The following is a 15,009-nucleotide window of genomic DNA, read 5'->3' as shown; positions in this document are numbered from 1 at the left end:
GCACTGGCGCACAAAATGTGAATTGTTTTCTGGTAAAGATGAACGTGTATAACGGGTGCCAAGCAAATAAAAACTTAAATGACCGTAAGAGTGAGAAGGAAAATAGGGAAAGTTCATAAGTCGTTAAAGTGTGCAATGTATAGGTAGTAGTATATGATGTGAATGATTAGTAAGTGTTGTTGCCAGCGTTTAACTGTTCAGCACTGTGAAGGTGAACGATAATTTGTTTTTTATAGAAAGATCGCTAAGATGGCACTGTGAAGATGAAAGATAATGTCTTTTTACCGAAGGATTGCCAAGTTATATACAAAGTGAAAGAAAGAAAAATACATTCTAAAAAATGAAAATGATTTAGTATAAGTTTATAGAATAAATAGATTAAAATTTACTGTATAGATGTTTACGGCCATATCACGTTGAAAGCACCGGTTCTCGTCCGATCACCGAAGTTAAGCAACATCGAGCGTAGTTAGTACTTAGATGGGAGACCGCTTGGGAACCCTAGGTGCTGTAAGCATTCTTTTTCTTTTTAATTTACACAAGCTGTAAATTTTAACAAGCATTAAAACAGCGGATTCAATTTATTTTCATCAGGACTTATTCTTTGTAAGCCTGGCACTTATTATATCGTCCACTTTTTGCCGAACCGCTAAGTTACAGGGACGTATACACACCACCATCGGTTGTCATGCGATGTTGGGGAACAGACACAAACATATACACGCACATACATACATATATATATATATATATACACATGTATACACATGTATACGACGGGCTTCTTTCAGTTTCCGTCTACCAAAACCACTCATAAGGCTTTGGTCGTCCCGAGACTATAGTAGAAGACACTTGCCCAAGGTGCCACGCAGTGGGTCTGAACCCGGAACCATGTGGTTGGAAAAGTTAAGCATCCCAACGGGCATCATCTGGCACCTCGGTAAGGCGAGTTGCAAACAATGACTAAAAGTTCGTGCTTAGTGGTCCAGTCCCTACAAACATATCGAATGCCAGAGGTTGAAAGAGATAGTTCACTGCCAGTTCCCAGAACAAGCATATGAATTTTTTTAGAAACTAACGCAACTATTATCTCCCTTTATAGAGTCACAGAATATGCAAATCGTTTGAATTATGGGAGAGAATGCTTTACACTATTTGTTCCTGTTCTCTCAGGTTGATGGTTGTTCAACAGTGAACTTGACATGAAAGCTATTTTCAATATCTTCACGGGAAAACTTTTCAGCTGCACGATCATCACTGTCAACAAGTTTCATGGATAAGTAGTAGTCTTACAAGAGGTTCCCACCCGCTGAATTTTGGTTAATCTGCGTATGCTTTCTGTATTTCATATTGAAAGTAAATCGAATCCACTTTCTTTTATCATATTACATTGTAAAAAATTCAATTTGTTTAAATTAATTTTTAAAAAAATGTTAAAAGAAGCCAAAAAAATGCTTACAGCACCTAGGGTTCCCAAGCGGTCACCCATCTAAGTACTAACTAGGCTCGATGTTGCTTAACTTCGGTGATCGGACGAGAACCGGTGTTTTCAACGTGATATGGCCGTAAACATCAGAGAAGTAAATTTTAATGTATTTATTCTATAATATCATACTAAAGCAATTTTATTTTTCAGAACATTTGATTTCTTTCAATTTATATAGAAATTGAGGCTTTAACATTTATTTTTTTGCAACTTAAAAGCGAAAAATACGGCCGCACATATATTCATTATTTCTCATTTGCGCGATCAGTATCAATGCTGGGTATAATCTGTAAATAAATTGGTGCTATTTTATATCCGACCCAATGGATATAACGGTCGTATAACGTCATTACACCGGCATATAATAACATTGTTTCGAAAGCACTGGCGCACAAAATGTGAATTGTTTTCTGGTAAAGATGAACGTGTATAACGGGTGCCAAGCAAATAAAAACTTAAATGACCGTAAGAGTGAGAAGGAAAATAGGGAAAGTTCATAAGTCGTTAAAGTGTGCAATGTATAGGTAGTAGTATATGATGTGAATGATTAGTAAGTGTTGTTGCCAGCGTTTAACTGTTCAGCACTGTGAAGGTGAACGATAATTTGTTTTTTATAGAAAGATCGCTAAGATGGCACTGTGAAGATGAAAGATAATGTCTTTTTACCGAAGGATTGCCAAGTTATATACAAAGTGAAAGAAAGAAAAATACATTCTAAAAAATGAAAATGATTTAGTATAAGTTTATAGAATAAATAGATTAAAATTTACTGTATAGATGTTTACGGCCATATCACGTTGAAAGCACCGGTTCTCGTCCGATCACCGAAGTTAAGCAACATCGAGCCTAGTTAGTACTTAGATGGGTGACCGCTTGGGAACCCTAGGTGCTGTAAGCATTCTTTTTCTTTTTAATTTACACAAGCTGTAAATTTTAACAAGCATTAAAACAGCGGATTCAATTTATTTTCATCAGGACTTATTCTTTGTAAGCCTGGCACTTATTATATCGTCCACTTTTTGCCGAACCGCTAAGTTACAGGGACGTATACACACCACCATCGGTTGTCATGCGATGTTGGGGAACAGACACAAACATATACACGCACATACATACATACATATATATATATATATATATATATATATATATATATATATATATATATATATATATATATATACACATGTATACACATGTATACGACGGGCGTCTTTCAGTTTCCGTCTACCAAAACCACACATAAGGCTTTGGTCGTCGCGAGACTATAGTAGAAGACACTTGCCCAAGGTGCCACGCAGTGGGACTGAACCCGGAACCATGTGGTTGGAAAAGTTAAGCATCCCAACGGGCATCATCTGGCACCTCGGTAAGGCGAGCTGCAAACAATGACTAAAAGTTCGTGCTTAGTGGTCCAGTCCCTACAAACATATCGAATGCCAGAGGTTGAAAGAGATAGTTCACTGCCAGTTCCCAGAACAAGGATATGAATTTTTTTAGAAACTAACGCAACTATTATCTCCCTTTATAGAGTCACAGAATATGCAAATCGTTTGAATTATGGGAGAGAATGCTTTACACTATTTGTTCCTGTTCTCTCAGGTTGATGGTTGTTCAACAGTGAACATGACATGAAAGCTATTTTCAATATCTTCACGGGAAAACTTTTCAGCTGCACGATCATCACTGTCAACAAGTTTCATGGATAAGTAGTAGTCTCACAAGAGGTTCCCACCCGCTGAATTTTGGTTAATCTGCGTATGCTTTCTGTATTTCATATTGAAAGTAAATCGAATCCACTTTCTTTTATCATATTACATTATCAAAATTCAATTTGTTTAAATTAATTTTTAAAAAAATGTTAAAAGAAGCAAAAAAAAATGCTTACAGCACCTAGGGTTCCCAAGCGGTCACCCATCTAAGTACTAACTAGGCTCGATGTTGCTTAACTTCGGTGATCGGACGAGAACCGGTGTTTTCAACGTGATATGGCCGTGAACATCAGAGAAGTAAATTTTAATGTATTTATTCTATAATATCATACTAACGCAATTTTATTTTTCAGAACATTTGATTTCTTTCAATTTATATAGAAATTGAGGCTTTAACATTTATTTTTTTGCAACTTAAAAGCGAAAAATACGGCCGCACATATATTCATTATTTCTCATTTGCGCGATCAGTATCAATGCTGGTTATAATCTGTAAATAAATTGGTGCTATTTTATATCCGACCCAATGGATATAACGGTCGTATAACGTCATTACACCGGCATATAATAACATTGTTTCGAAAGCACTGGCGCACAAAATGTGAATTGTTTTCTGGTAAAGATGAACGTGTATAACGGGTGCCAAGCAAATAAAAACTTAAATGACCGTAAGAGTGAGAAGGAAAATAGGGAAAGTTCATAAGTCGTTAAAGTGTGCAACGTATAGGTAGTAGTATATGATGTGAATGATTAGTAAGTGTTGTTGCCAGCGTTTAACTGTTCAGCACTGTGAAGGTGAACGATAATTTGTTTTTTATAGAAAGATCGCTAAGATGGCACTGTGAAGATGAAAGATAATGTCTTTTTACCGAAGGATTGCCAAGTTTTATACAAAGTGAAAGAAAGAAAAATACATTCTAAAAAATGAAAATGATTTAGTATAAGTTTATAGAATAAATAGATTAAAATTTACTGTATAGATGTTTACGGCCATATCACGTTGAAAGCACCGGTTCTCGTCCGATCACCGAAGTTAAGCAACATCGAGCCTAGTTAGTACTTAGATGGGTGACCGCTTGGGAACCCTAGGTGCTGTAAGCATTCTTTTTCTTTTTAATTTAGACAAGCTGTAAATTTTAACAAGCATTAAAACAGCGGATTCAATTTATTTTCATCAGGACATATTCTTTGTAAGCCTGGCACTTATTATATCGTCCACTTTTTGCCGAACCGCTAAGTTACAGGGACGTATACACACCACCATCGGTTGTCATGCGATGTTGGGGAACAGACACAAACATATACACGCACATACATACATATATATATATATATATATATATATATATATATATATATATATATATACACATGTATACACATGTATACGACGGGCTTCTTTCAGTTTCCGTCTACCAAAACCACTCATAAGGCTTTGGTCGTCCCGAGACTATAGTAGAAGACACTTGCCCAAGGTGCCACGCAGTGGGTCTGAACCCGGAACCATGTGGTTGGAAAAGTTAAGCATCCCAACGGGCATCATCTGGCACCTCGGTAAGGCGAGTTGCAAACAATGACTAAAAGTTCGTGCTTAGTGGTCCAGTCCCTACAAACATATCGAATGCCAGAGGTTGAAAGAGATAGTTCACTGCCAGTTCCCAGAACAAGGATATGAATTTTTTTAGAAACTAACGCAACTATTATCTCCCTTTATAGAGTCACAGAATATGCAAATTGTTTGAATTATGGGAGAGAATGCTTTACACTATTTGTTCCTGTTCTCTCAGGTTGATGGTTGTTCAACAGTGAACATGACATGAAAGCTATTTTCAATATCTTCACGGGAAAACTTTTCAGCTGCACGATCATCACTGTCAACAAGTTTCATGGATAAGTAGTAGTCTTACAAGAGGTCCCCACCCGCTGAATTTTGGTTAATCTGCGTATGCTTTCTGTATTTCATATTGAAAGTAAATCGAATCCACTTTCTTTTATCATATTACATTGTCAAAATTCAATTTGTTTAAATTAATTTTTAAAAAAATGTTAAAAGAAGCCAAAAAAATGCTTACAGCACCTAGGGTTCCCAAGCGGTCACCCATCTAAGTACTAACTAGGCTCGATGTTGCTTAACTTCGGTGATCGGACGAGAACCGGTGTTTTCAACGTGATATGGCCGTAAACATCAGAGAAGTAAATTTTAATGTATTTATTCTATAATATCATACTAAAGCAATTTTATTTTTCAGAACATTTGATTTCTTTCAATTTATATAGAAATTGAGGCTTTAACATTTATTTTTTTGCAACTTAAAAGCGAAAAATACGGCCGCACATATATTCATTATTTCTCATTTGCGCGATCAGTATCAATGCTGGGTATAATCTGTAAATAAATTGGTGCTATTTTATATCCGACCCAATGGATATAACGGTCGTATAACGTCATTACACCGGCATATAATAACATTGTTTCGAAAGCACTGGCGCACAAAATGTGAATTGTTTTCTGGTAAAGATGAACGTGTATAACGGGTGCCAAGCAAATAAAAACTTAAATGACCGTAAGAGTGAGAAGGAAAATAGGGAAAGTTCATAAGTCGTTAAAGTGTGCAATGTATAGGTAGTAGTATATGATGTGAATGATTAGTAAGTGTTGTTGCCAGCGTTTAACTGTTCAGCACTGTGAAGGTGAACGATAATTTGTTTTTTATAGAAAGATCGCTAAGATGGCACTGTGAAGATGAAAGATAATGTCTTTTTACCGAAGGATTGCCAAGTTATATACAAAGTGAAAGAAAGAAAAATACATTCTAAAAAATGAAAATGATTTAGTATAAGTTTATAGAATAAATAGAATAAAATTTACTGTATAGATGTTTACGGCCATATCACGTTGAAAGCACCGGTTCTCGTCCGATCACCGAAGTTAAACAACATCGAGCCTAGTTAGTACTTAGATGGGTGACCGCTTGGGAACCCTAGGTGCTGTAAGCATTCTTTTTCTTTTTAATTTACACAAGCTGTAAATTTTAACAAGCATTAAAACAGCGGATTCAATATATTTTCATCAGGACTTATTCTTTGTAAGCCTGGCACTTATTATATCGTCCACTTTTTGCCGAACCGCTAAGTTACAGGGACGTATACACACCACCATCGGTTGTCATGCGATGTTGGGGAACAGACACAAACATATACACGCACATACATACATACATATATATATATATATATATATATATATATATATATATATATATATATATATATATATATATATATATATATACACATGTATACACATGTATACGACGGGCGTCTTTCAGTTTCCGTCTACCAAAACCACACATAAGGCTTTGGTCGTCGCGAGACTATAGTAGAAGACACTTGCCCAAGGTGCCACGCAGTGGGACTGAACCCGGAACCATGTGGTTGGAAAAGTTAAGCATCCCAACGGGCATCATCTGGCACCTCGGTAAGGCGAGCTGCAAACAATGACTAAAAGTTCGTGCTTAGTGGTCCAGTCCCTACAAACATATCGAATGCCAGAGGTTGAAAGAGATAGTTCACTGCCAGTTCCCAGAACAAGGATATGAATTTTTTTAGAAACTAACGCAACTATTATCTCCCTTTATAGAGTCACAGAATATGCAAATCGTTTGAATTATGGGAGAGAATGCTTTACACTATTTGTTCCTGTTCTCTCAGGTTGATGGTTGTTCAACAGTGAACATGACATGAAAGCTATTTTCAATATCTTCACGGGAAAACTTTTCAGCTGCACGATCATCACTGTCAACAAGTTTCATGGATAAGTAGTAGTCTCACAAGAGGTTCCCACCCGCTGAATTTTGGTTAATCTGCGTATGCTTTCTGTATTTCATATTGAAAGTAAATCGAATCCACTTTCTTTTATCATATTACATTATCAAAATTCAATTTGTTTAAATTAATTTTTAAAAAAATGTTAAAAGAAGCAAAAAAAATGCTTACAGCACCTAGGGTTCCCAAGCGGTCACCCATCTAAGTACTAACTAGGCTCGATGTTGCTTAACTTCGGTGATCGGACGAGAACCGGTGTTTTCAACGTGATATGGCCGTAAACATCAGAGAAGTAAATTTTAATGTATTTATTCTATAATATCATACTAACGCAATTTTATTTTTCAGAACATTTGATTTCTTTCAATTTATATAGAAATTGAGGCTTTAACGTTTATTTTTTTGCAACTTAAAAGCGAAAAATACGGCCGCACATATATTCATTATTTCTCATTTGCGCGATCAGTATCAATGCTGGTTATAATCTGTAAATAAATTGGCGCTATTTTATATCCGACCCAATGGATATAACGGTCGTATAACGTCATTACACCGGCATATAATAACATTGTTTCGAAAGCACTGGCGCACAAAATGTGAATTGTTTTCTGGTAAAGATGAACGTGTATAACGGGTGCCAAGCAAATAAAAACTTAAATGACCGTAAGAGTGAGAAGGAAAATAGGGAAAGTTCATAAGTCGTTAAAGTGTGCAATGTATAGGTAGTAGTATATGATGTGAATGATTAGTAAGTGTTGTTGCCAGCGTTTAACTGTTCAGCACTGTGAAGGTGAACGATAATTTGTTTTTTATAGAAAGATCGCTAAGATGGCACTGTGAAGATGAAAGATAATGTCTTTTTACCGAAGGATTGCCAAGTTATATACAAAGTGAAAGAAAGAAAAATACATTCTAAAAAATGAAAATGATTTAGTATAAGTTTATAGAATAAATAGATTAAAATTTACCGTATAGATGTTTACGGCCATATCACGTTGAAAGCACCGGTTCTCGTCCGATCACCGAAGTTAAGCAACATCGAGCCTAGTTAGTACTTAGATGGGTGACCGCTTGGGAACCCTAGGTGCTGTAAGCATTCTTTTTCTTTTTAATTTACACAAGCTGTAAATTTTAACAAGCATTAAAACAGCGGATTCAATTTATTTTCATCAGGACATATTCTTTGTAAGCCTGGCACTTATTATATCGTCCACTTTTTGCCGAACCGCTAAGTTACAGGGACGTATACACACCACCATCGGTTGTCATGCTATGTTGGGGAACAGACACAAACATATACACGCACATACATACATATATATATATATATATAAATATATACACATGTATACACATGTATACGACGGGCTTCTTTCAGTTTCCGTCTACCAAAACCACTCATAAGGCTTTGGTCGTCCCGAGACTATAGTAGAAGACACTTGCCCAAGGTGCCACGCAGTGGGTCTGAACCCGGAACCATGTGGTTGGAAAAGTTAAGCATCCCAACGGGCATCATCTGGCACCTCGGTAAGGCGAGTTGCAAACAATGACTAAAAGTTCGTGCTTAGTGGTCCAGTCCCTACAAACATATCGAATGCCAGAGGTTGAAAGAGATAGTTCACTGCCAGTTCCCAGAACAAGCATATGAATTTTTTTAGAAACTAACGCAACTATTATCTCCCTTTATAGAGTCACAGAATATGCAAATTGTTTGAATTATGGGAGAGAATGCTTTACACTATTTGTTCCTGTTCTCTCAGGTTGATGGTTGTTCAACAGTGAACATGACATGAAAGCTATTTTCAATATCTTCACGGGAAAACTTTTCAGCTGCACGATCATCACTGTCAACAAGTTTCATGGATAAGTAGTAGTCTTACAAGAGGTCCCCACCCGCTGAATTTTGGTTAATCTGCGTATGCTTTCTGTATTTCATATTGAAAGTAAATCGAATCCACTTTCTTTTATCATATTACATTGTCAAAATTCAATTTGTTTAAATTAATTTTTAAAAAAATGTTAAAAGAAGCCAAAAAAATGCTTACAGCACCTAGGGTTCCCAAGCGGTCACCCATCTAAGTACTAACTAGGCTCGATGTTGCTTAACTTCGGTGATCGGACGAGAACCGGTGTTTTCAACGTGATATGGCCGTAAACATCAGAGAAGTAAATTTTAATGTATTTATTCTATAATATCATACTAAAGCAATTTTATTTTTCAGAACATTTGATTTCTTTCAATTTATATAGAAATTGAGGCTTTAACATTTATTTTTTTGCAACTTAAAAGCGAAAAATACGGCCGCACATATATTCATTATTTCTCATTTGCGCGATCAGTATCAATGCTGGTTATAATCTGTAAATAAATTGGTGCTATTTTATATCCGACCCAATGGATATAACGGTCGTATAACGTCATTACACCGGCATATAATAACATTGTTTCGAAAGCACTGGCGCACTTAATGTGAATTGTTTTCTGGTAAAGATGAACGTGTATAACGGGTGCCAAGCAAATAAAAACTTAAATGACCGTAAGAGTGAGAAGGAAAATAGGGAAAGTTAATAAGTCGTTAAAGTGTGCAATGTATAGGTAGTAGTATATGATGTGAATGATTAGTAAGTGTTGTTGCCAGCGTTTAACTGTTCAGCACTGTGAAGGTGAACGATAATTTGTTTTTTATAGAAAGATCGCTAAGATGGCACTGTGAAGATGAAAGATAATGTCTTTTTACCGAAGGATTGCCAAGTTATATACAAAGTGAAAGAAAGAAAAATACATTCTAAAAAATGAAAATGATTTAGTATAAGTTTATAGAATAAATAGATTAAAATTTACTGTATAGATGTTTACGGCCATATCACGTTGAAAGCACCGGTTCTCGTCCGATCACCGAAGTTAAGCAACATCGAGCCTAGTTAGTACTTAGATGGGTGACCGCTTGGGAACCCTAGGTGCTGTAAGCATTCTTTTTCTTTTTAATTTACACAAGCTGTAAATTTTAACAAGCATTAAAACAGCGGATTCAATTTATTTTCATCAGGACTTATTCTTTGTAAGCCTGGCACTTATTATATCGTCCACTTTTTGCCGAACCGCTAAGTTACAGGGACGTATACACACCACCATCGGTTGTCATGCGATGTTGGGGAACAGACACAAACATATACACGCACATACATACATATATATATATATATATATATATATATATATATATATATATATATATATATATATATATACACATGTATACACATGTATACGACGGGCGTCTTTCAGTTTCCGTCTACCAAAACCACTCATAAGGCTTTGGTCGTCGCGAGACTATAGTAGAAGACACTTGCCCAAGGTGCCACGCAGTGGGACTGAACCCGGAACCATGTGGTTGGAAAAGTTAAGCATCCCAACGGGCATCATCTGGCACCTCGGTAAGGCGAGCTGCAAACAATGACTAAAAGTTCGTGCTTAGTGGTCCAGTCCCTACAAACATATCGAATGCCAGAGGTTGAAAGAGATAGTTCACTGCCAGTTCCCAGAACAAGGATATGAATTTTTTTAGAAACTAACGCAACTATTATCTCCCTTTATAGAGTCACAGAATATGCAAATCGTTTGAATTATGGGAGAGAATGCTTTACACTATTTGTTCCTGTTCTCTCAGGTTGATGGTTGTTCAACAGTGAACATGACATGAAAGCTATTTTCAATATCTTCACGGGAAATCTTTTCAGCTGCACGATCATCACTGTCAACAAGTTTCATGGATAAGTAGTAGTCTCACAAGAGGTTCCCACCCGCTGAATTTTGGTTAATCTGCGTATGCTTTCTGTATTTCATATTGAAAGTAAATCGAATCCACTTTCTTTTATCATATTACATTATCAAAATTCAATTTGTTTAAATTAATTTTTAAAAAAATGTTAAAAGAAGCAAAAAAAAATGCTTACAGCACCTAGGGTTCCCAAGCGGTCACCCATCTAAGTACTAACTAGGCTCGATGTTGCTTAACTTCGGTGATCGGACGAGAACCGGTGTTTTCAACGTGATATGGCGGTGAACATCAGAGAAGTAAATTTTAATGTATTTATTCTATAATATCATACTAACGCAATTTTATTTTTCAGAACATTTGATTTCTTTCAATTTATATAGAAATTGAGGCTTTAACATTTATTTTTTTGCAACTTAAAAGCGAAAAATACGGCCGCACATATATTCATTATTTCTCATTTGCGCGATCAGTATCAATGCTGGTTATAATCTGTAAATAAATTGGTGCTATTTTATATCCGACCCAATGGATATAACGGTCGTATAACGTCATTACACCGGCATATAATAACATTGTTTCGAAAGCACTGGCGCACAAAATGTGAATTGTTTTCTGGTAAAGATGAACGTGTATAACGGGTGCCAAGCAAATAAAAACTTAAATGACCGTAAGAGTGAGAAGGAAAATAGGGAAAGTTCATAAGTCGTTAAAGTGTGCAACGTATAGGTAGTAGTATATGATGTGAATGATTAGTAAGTGTTGTTGCCAGCGTTTAACTGTTCAGCACTGTGAAGGTGAACGATAATTTGTTTTTTATAGAAAGATCGCTAAGATGGCACTGTGAAGATGAAAGATAATGTCTTTTTACCGAAGGATTGCCAAGTTTTATACAAAGTGAAAGAAAGAAAAATACATTCTAAAAAATGAAAATGATTTAGTATAAGTTTATAGAATAAATAGATTAAAATTTACTGTATAGATGTTTACGGCCATATCACGTTGAAAGCACCGGTTCTCGTCCGATCACCGAAGTTAAGCAACATCGAGCCTAGTTAGTACTTAGATGGGTGACCGCTTGGGAACCCTAGGTGCTGTAAGCATTCTTTTTCTTTTTAATTTACACAAGCTGTAAATTTTAACAAGCATTAAAACAGCGGATTCAATTTATTTTCATCAGGACTTATTCTTTGTAAGCCTGGCACTTATTATATCGTCCACTTTTTGCCGAACCGCTAAGTTACAGGGACGTATACACACCACCATCGGTTGTCATGCGATGTTGGGGAACAGACACAAACATATACACGCACATACATACATATATATATATATATATATATATATATACACATGTATACACATGTATACGACGGGCTTCTTTCAGTTTCCGTCTACCAAAACCACTCATAAGGCTTTGGTCGTCCCGAGACTATAGTAGAAGACACTTGCCCAAGGTGCCACGCAGTGGGACTGAACCCGGAACCATGTGGTTGGAAAAGTTAAGCATCCCAACGGGCATCATCTGGCACCTCGGTAAGGCGAGCTGCAAACAATGACTAAAAGTTCGTGCTTAGTGGTCCAGTCCCTACAAACATATCGAATGCCAGAGGTTGAAAGAGATAGTTCACTGCCAGTTCCCAGAACAAGGATATGAATTTTTTTAGAAACTAACGCAACTATTATCTCCCTTTATAGAGTCACAGAATATGCAAATCGTTTGAATTATGGGAGAGAATGCTTTACACTATTTGTTCCTGTTCTCTCAGGTTGATGGTTGTTCAACAGTGAACATGACATGAAAGCTATTTTCAATATCTTCACGGGAAAACTTTTCAGCTGCACGATCATCACTGTCAACAAGTTTCATGGATAAGTAGTAGTCTTACAAGAGGTCCCCACCCGCTGAATTTTGGTTAATCTGCGTATGCTTTCTGTATTTCATATTGAAAGTAAATCGAATCCACTTTCTTTTATCATATTACATTGTCAAAATTCAATTTGTTTAAATTAATTTTTAAAAAAATGTTAAAAGAAGCCAAAAAAATGCTTACAGCACCTAGGGTTCCCAAGCGGTCACCCATCTAAGTACTAACTAGGCTCGATGTTGCTTAACTTCGGTGATCGGACGAGAACCGGTGTTTTCAACGTGATATGGCCGTAAACATCAGAGAAGTAAATTTTAATGTATTTATTCTATAATATCATACTAAAGCAATTTTATTTTTCAGAACATTTGATTTCTTTCAATTTATATAGAAATTGAGGCTTTAACATTTATTTTTTTGCAACTTAAAAGCGAAAAATACGGCCGCACATATATTCATTATTTCTCATTTGCGCGATCAGTATCAATGCTGGTTATAATCTGTAAATAAATTGGTGCTATTTTATATCCGACCCAATGGATATAACGGTCGTATAACGTCATTACACCGGCATATAATAACATTGTTTCGAAAGCACTGGCGCACTTAATGTGAATTGTTTTCTGGTAAAGATGAACGTGTATAACGGGTGCCAAGCAAATAAAAACTTAAATGACCGTAAGAGTGAGAAGGAAAATAGGGAAAGTTAATAAGTCGTTAAAGTGTGCAATGTATAGGTAGTAGTATATGATGTGAATGATTAGTAAGTGTTGTTGCCAGCGTTTAACTGTTCAGCACTGTGAAGGTGAACGATAATTTGTTTTTTATAGAAAGATCGCTAAGATGGCACTGTGAAGATGAAAGATAATGTCTTTTTACCGAAGGATTGCCAAGTTATATACAAAGTGAAAGAAAGAAAAATACATTCTAAAAAATGAAAATGATTTAGTATCAGTTTATAGAATAAATAGATTAAAATTTACTGTATAGATGTTTACGGCCATATCACGTTGAAAGCACCGGTTCTCGTCCGATCACCGAAGTTAAGCAACATCGAGCCTAGTTAGTACTTAGATGGGTGACCGCTTGGGAACCCTAGGTGCTGTAAGCATTCTTTTTCTTTTTAATTTACACAAGCTGTAAATTTTAACAAGCATTAAAACAGCGGATTCAATTTATTTTCATCAGGACTTATTCTTTGTAAGCCTGGCACTTATTATATCGTCCACTTTTTGCCGAACCGCTAAGTTACAGGGACGTATACACACCACCATCGGTTGTCATGCGATGTTGGGGAACAGACACAAACATATACACGCACATACATACATATATATATATATATATATATATATATATATATATATATATACACATGTATACACATGTATACGACGGGCTTCTTTCAGTTTCCGTCTACCAAAACCACTCATAAGGCTTTGGTCGTCCCGAGACTATAGTAGAAGACACTTGCCCAAGGTGCCACGCAGTGGGTCTGAACCCGGAACCATGTGGTTGGAAAAGTTAAGCATCCCAACGGGCATCATCTGGCACCTCGGTAAGGCGAGTTGCAAACAATGACTAAAAGTTCGTGCTTAGTGGTCCAGTCCCTACAAACATATCGAATGCCAGAGGTTGAAAGAGATAGTTCACTGCCAGTTCCCAGAACAAGGATATGAATTTTTTTAGAAACTAACGCAACTATTATATCCCTTTATAGAGTCACAGAATATGCAAATCGTTTGAATTATGGGAGAGAATGCTTTACACTATTTGTTCCTGTTCTCTCAGGTTGATGGTTGTTCAACAGTGAACATGACATGAAAGCTATTTTCAATATCTTCACGGGAAAACTTTTCAGCTGCACGATCATCACTGTCAACAAGTTTCATGGATAAGTAGTAGTCTTACAAGAGGTCCCCACCCGCTGAATTTTGGTTAATCTGCGTATGCTTTCTGTATTTCATATTGAAAGTAAATCGAATCCACTTTCTTTTATCATATTACATTGTCAAAATTCAATTTGTTTAAATTAATTTTTAAAAAAATGTTAAAAGAAGCCAAAAAAATGCTTACAGCACCTAGGGTTCCCAAGCGGTCACCCATCTAAGTACTAACTAGGCTCGATGTTGCTTAACTTCGGTGATCGGACGAGAACCGGTGTTTTCAACGTGATATGGCCGTAAACATCAGAGAAGTAAATTTTAATGTATTTATTCTATAATATCATACTAAAGCAATTTTATTTTTCAGAACATTTGATTTCTTTCAATTTATATAGAAATTGAGGCTTTAACATTTATTTTTTTGCAACTTAAAAGCGAAAAATACGGCCGCACATA

At 36.1% G+C, this 15,009-nt stretch overlaps 16 non-coding genes across 16 annotated transcripts; 8 read left to right on the top strand and 8 right to left on the bottom strand.

Annotated features, from left to right (window-relative positions):
• Positions 1-398: 398 nt before the first annotated feature.
• LOC149129707 (5S ribosomal RNA) lies at positions 399-517 on the top strand. Its single transcript, XR_016239497.1, has one exon. It is a non-coding gene; the product is annotated as a 5S ribosomal RNA (ribosomal RNA).
• A 935-nt stretch (positions 518-1,452) lies between these two features.
• On the bottom strand, positions 1,453-1,571 carry LOC149129706 (5S ribosomal RNA). The gene has a single exon (XR_016239574.1). It is a non-coding gene; the product is annotated as a 5S ribosomal RNA (ribosomal RNA).
• A 694-nt stretch (positions 1,572-2,265) lies between these two features.
• On the top strand, positions 2,266-2,384 carry LOC149129705 (5S ribosomal RNA). Its single transcript, XR_016239837.1, has one exon. It is a non-coding gene; the product is annotated as a 5S ribosomal RNA (ribosomal RNA).
• A 983-nt stretch (positions 2,385-3,367) lies between these two features.
• On the bottom strand, positions 3,368-3,486 carry LOC149129704 (5S ribosomal RNA). The gene has a single exon (XR_016239372.1). It is a non-coding gene; the product is annotated as a 5S ribosomal RNA (ribosomal RNA).
• Positions 3,487-4,180: 694 nt separating this feature from the next.
• On the top strand, positions 4,181-4,299 carry LOC149129703 (5S ribosomal RNA). The gene has a single exon (XR_016239836.1). It is a non-coding gene; the product is annotated as a 5S ribosomal RNA (ribosomal RNA).
• A 964-nt stretch (positions 4,300-5,263) lies between these two features.
• LOC149129702 (5S ribosomal RNA) lies at positions 5,264-5,382 on the bottom strand. Its single transcript, XR_016239573.1, has one exon. It is a non-coding gene; the product is annotated as a 5S ribosomal RNA (ribosomal RNA).
• Positions 5,383-6,076: 694 nt separating this feature from the next.
• On the top strand, positions 6,077-6,195 carry LOC149129701 (5S ribosomal RNA). Its single transcript, XR_016240006.1, has one exon. It is a non-coding gene; the product is annotated as a 5S ribosomal RNA (ribosomal RNA).
• Positions 6,196-7,187: 992 nt separating this feature from the next.
• On the bottom strand, positions 7,188-7,306 carry LOC149129700 (5S ribosomal RNA). Its single transcript, XR_016239571.1, has one exon. It is a non-coding gene; the product is annotated as a 5S ribosomal RNA (ribosomal RNA).
• Positions 7,307-8,000: 694 nt separating this feature from the next.
• On the top strand, positions 8,001-8,119 carry LOC149129699 (5S ribosomal RNA). The gene has a single exon (XR_016239835.1). It is a non-coding gene; the product is annotated as a 5S ribosomal RNA (ribosomal RNA).
• A 942-nt stretch (positions 8,120-9,061) lies between these two features.
• On the bottom strand, positions 9,062-9,180 carry LOC149129698 (5S ribosomal RNA). The gene has a single exon (XR_016239570.1). It is a non-coding gene; the product is annotated as a 5S ribosomal RNA (ribosomal RNA).
• A 694-nt stretch (positions 9,181-9,874) lies between these two features.
• Positions 9,875-9,993, top strand: LOC149129697 (5S ribosomal RNA). Its single transcript, XR_016239834.1, has one exon. It is a non-coding gene; the product is annotated as a 5S ribosomal RNA (ribosomal RNA).
• A 977-nt stretch (positions 9,994-10,970) lies between these two features.
• LOC149129696 (5S ribosomal RNA) lies at positions 10,971-11,089 on the bottom strand. Its single transcript, XR_016239522.1, has one exon. It is a non-coding gene; the product is annotated as a 5S ribosomal RNA (ribosomal RNA).
• Positions 11,090-11,783: 694 nt separating this feature from the next.
• On the top strand, positions 11,784-11,902 carry LOC149129695 (5S ribosomal RNA). The gene has a single exon (XR_016239833.1). It is a non-coding gene; the product is annotated as a 5S ribosomal RNA (ribosomal RNA).
• A 944-nt stretch (positions 11,903-12,846) lies between these two features.
• LOC149129694 (5S ribosomal RNA) lies at positions 12,847-12,965 on the bottom strand. Its single transcript, XR_016239569.1, has one exon. It is a non-coding gene; the product is annotated as a 5S ribosomal RNA (ribosomal RNA).
• Positions 12,966-13,659: 694 nt separating this feature from the next.
• LOC149129693 (5S ribosomal RNA) lies at positions 13,660-13,778 on the top strand. The gene has a single exon (XR_016239832.1). It is a non-coding gene; the product is annotated as a 5S ribosomal RNA (ribosomal RNA).
• Positions 13,779-14,736: 958 nt separating this feature from the next.
• LOC149129692 (5S ribosomal RNA) lies at positions 14,737-14,855 on the bottom strand. The gene has a single exon (XR_016239568.1). It is a non-coding gene; the product is annotated as a 5S ribosomal RNA (ribosomal RNA).
• Between the last annotated feature and the right edge of the window lie 154 nt (positions 14,856-15,009).

Source organism: Octopus bimaculoides, unplaced genomic scaffold, assembly GCF_046866305.1.
Source record: "Octopus bimaculoides isolate indiv1 unplaced genomic scaffold, ASM4686630v1 contig39, whole genome shotgun sequence".
NCBI lineage: Eukaryota > Metazoa > Mollusca > Cephalopoda > Octopoda > Octopodidae > Octopus > Octopus bimaculoides.
This window is presented reverse-complemented; position numbering and strand designations above follow the sequence as displayed.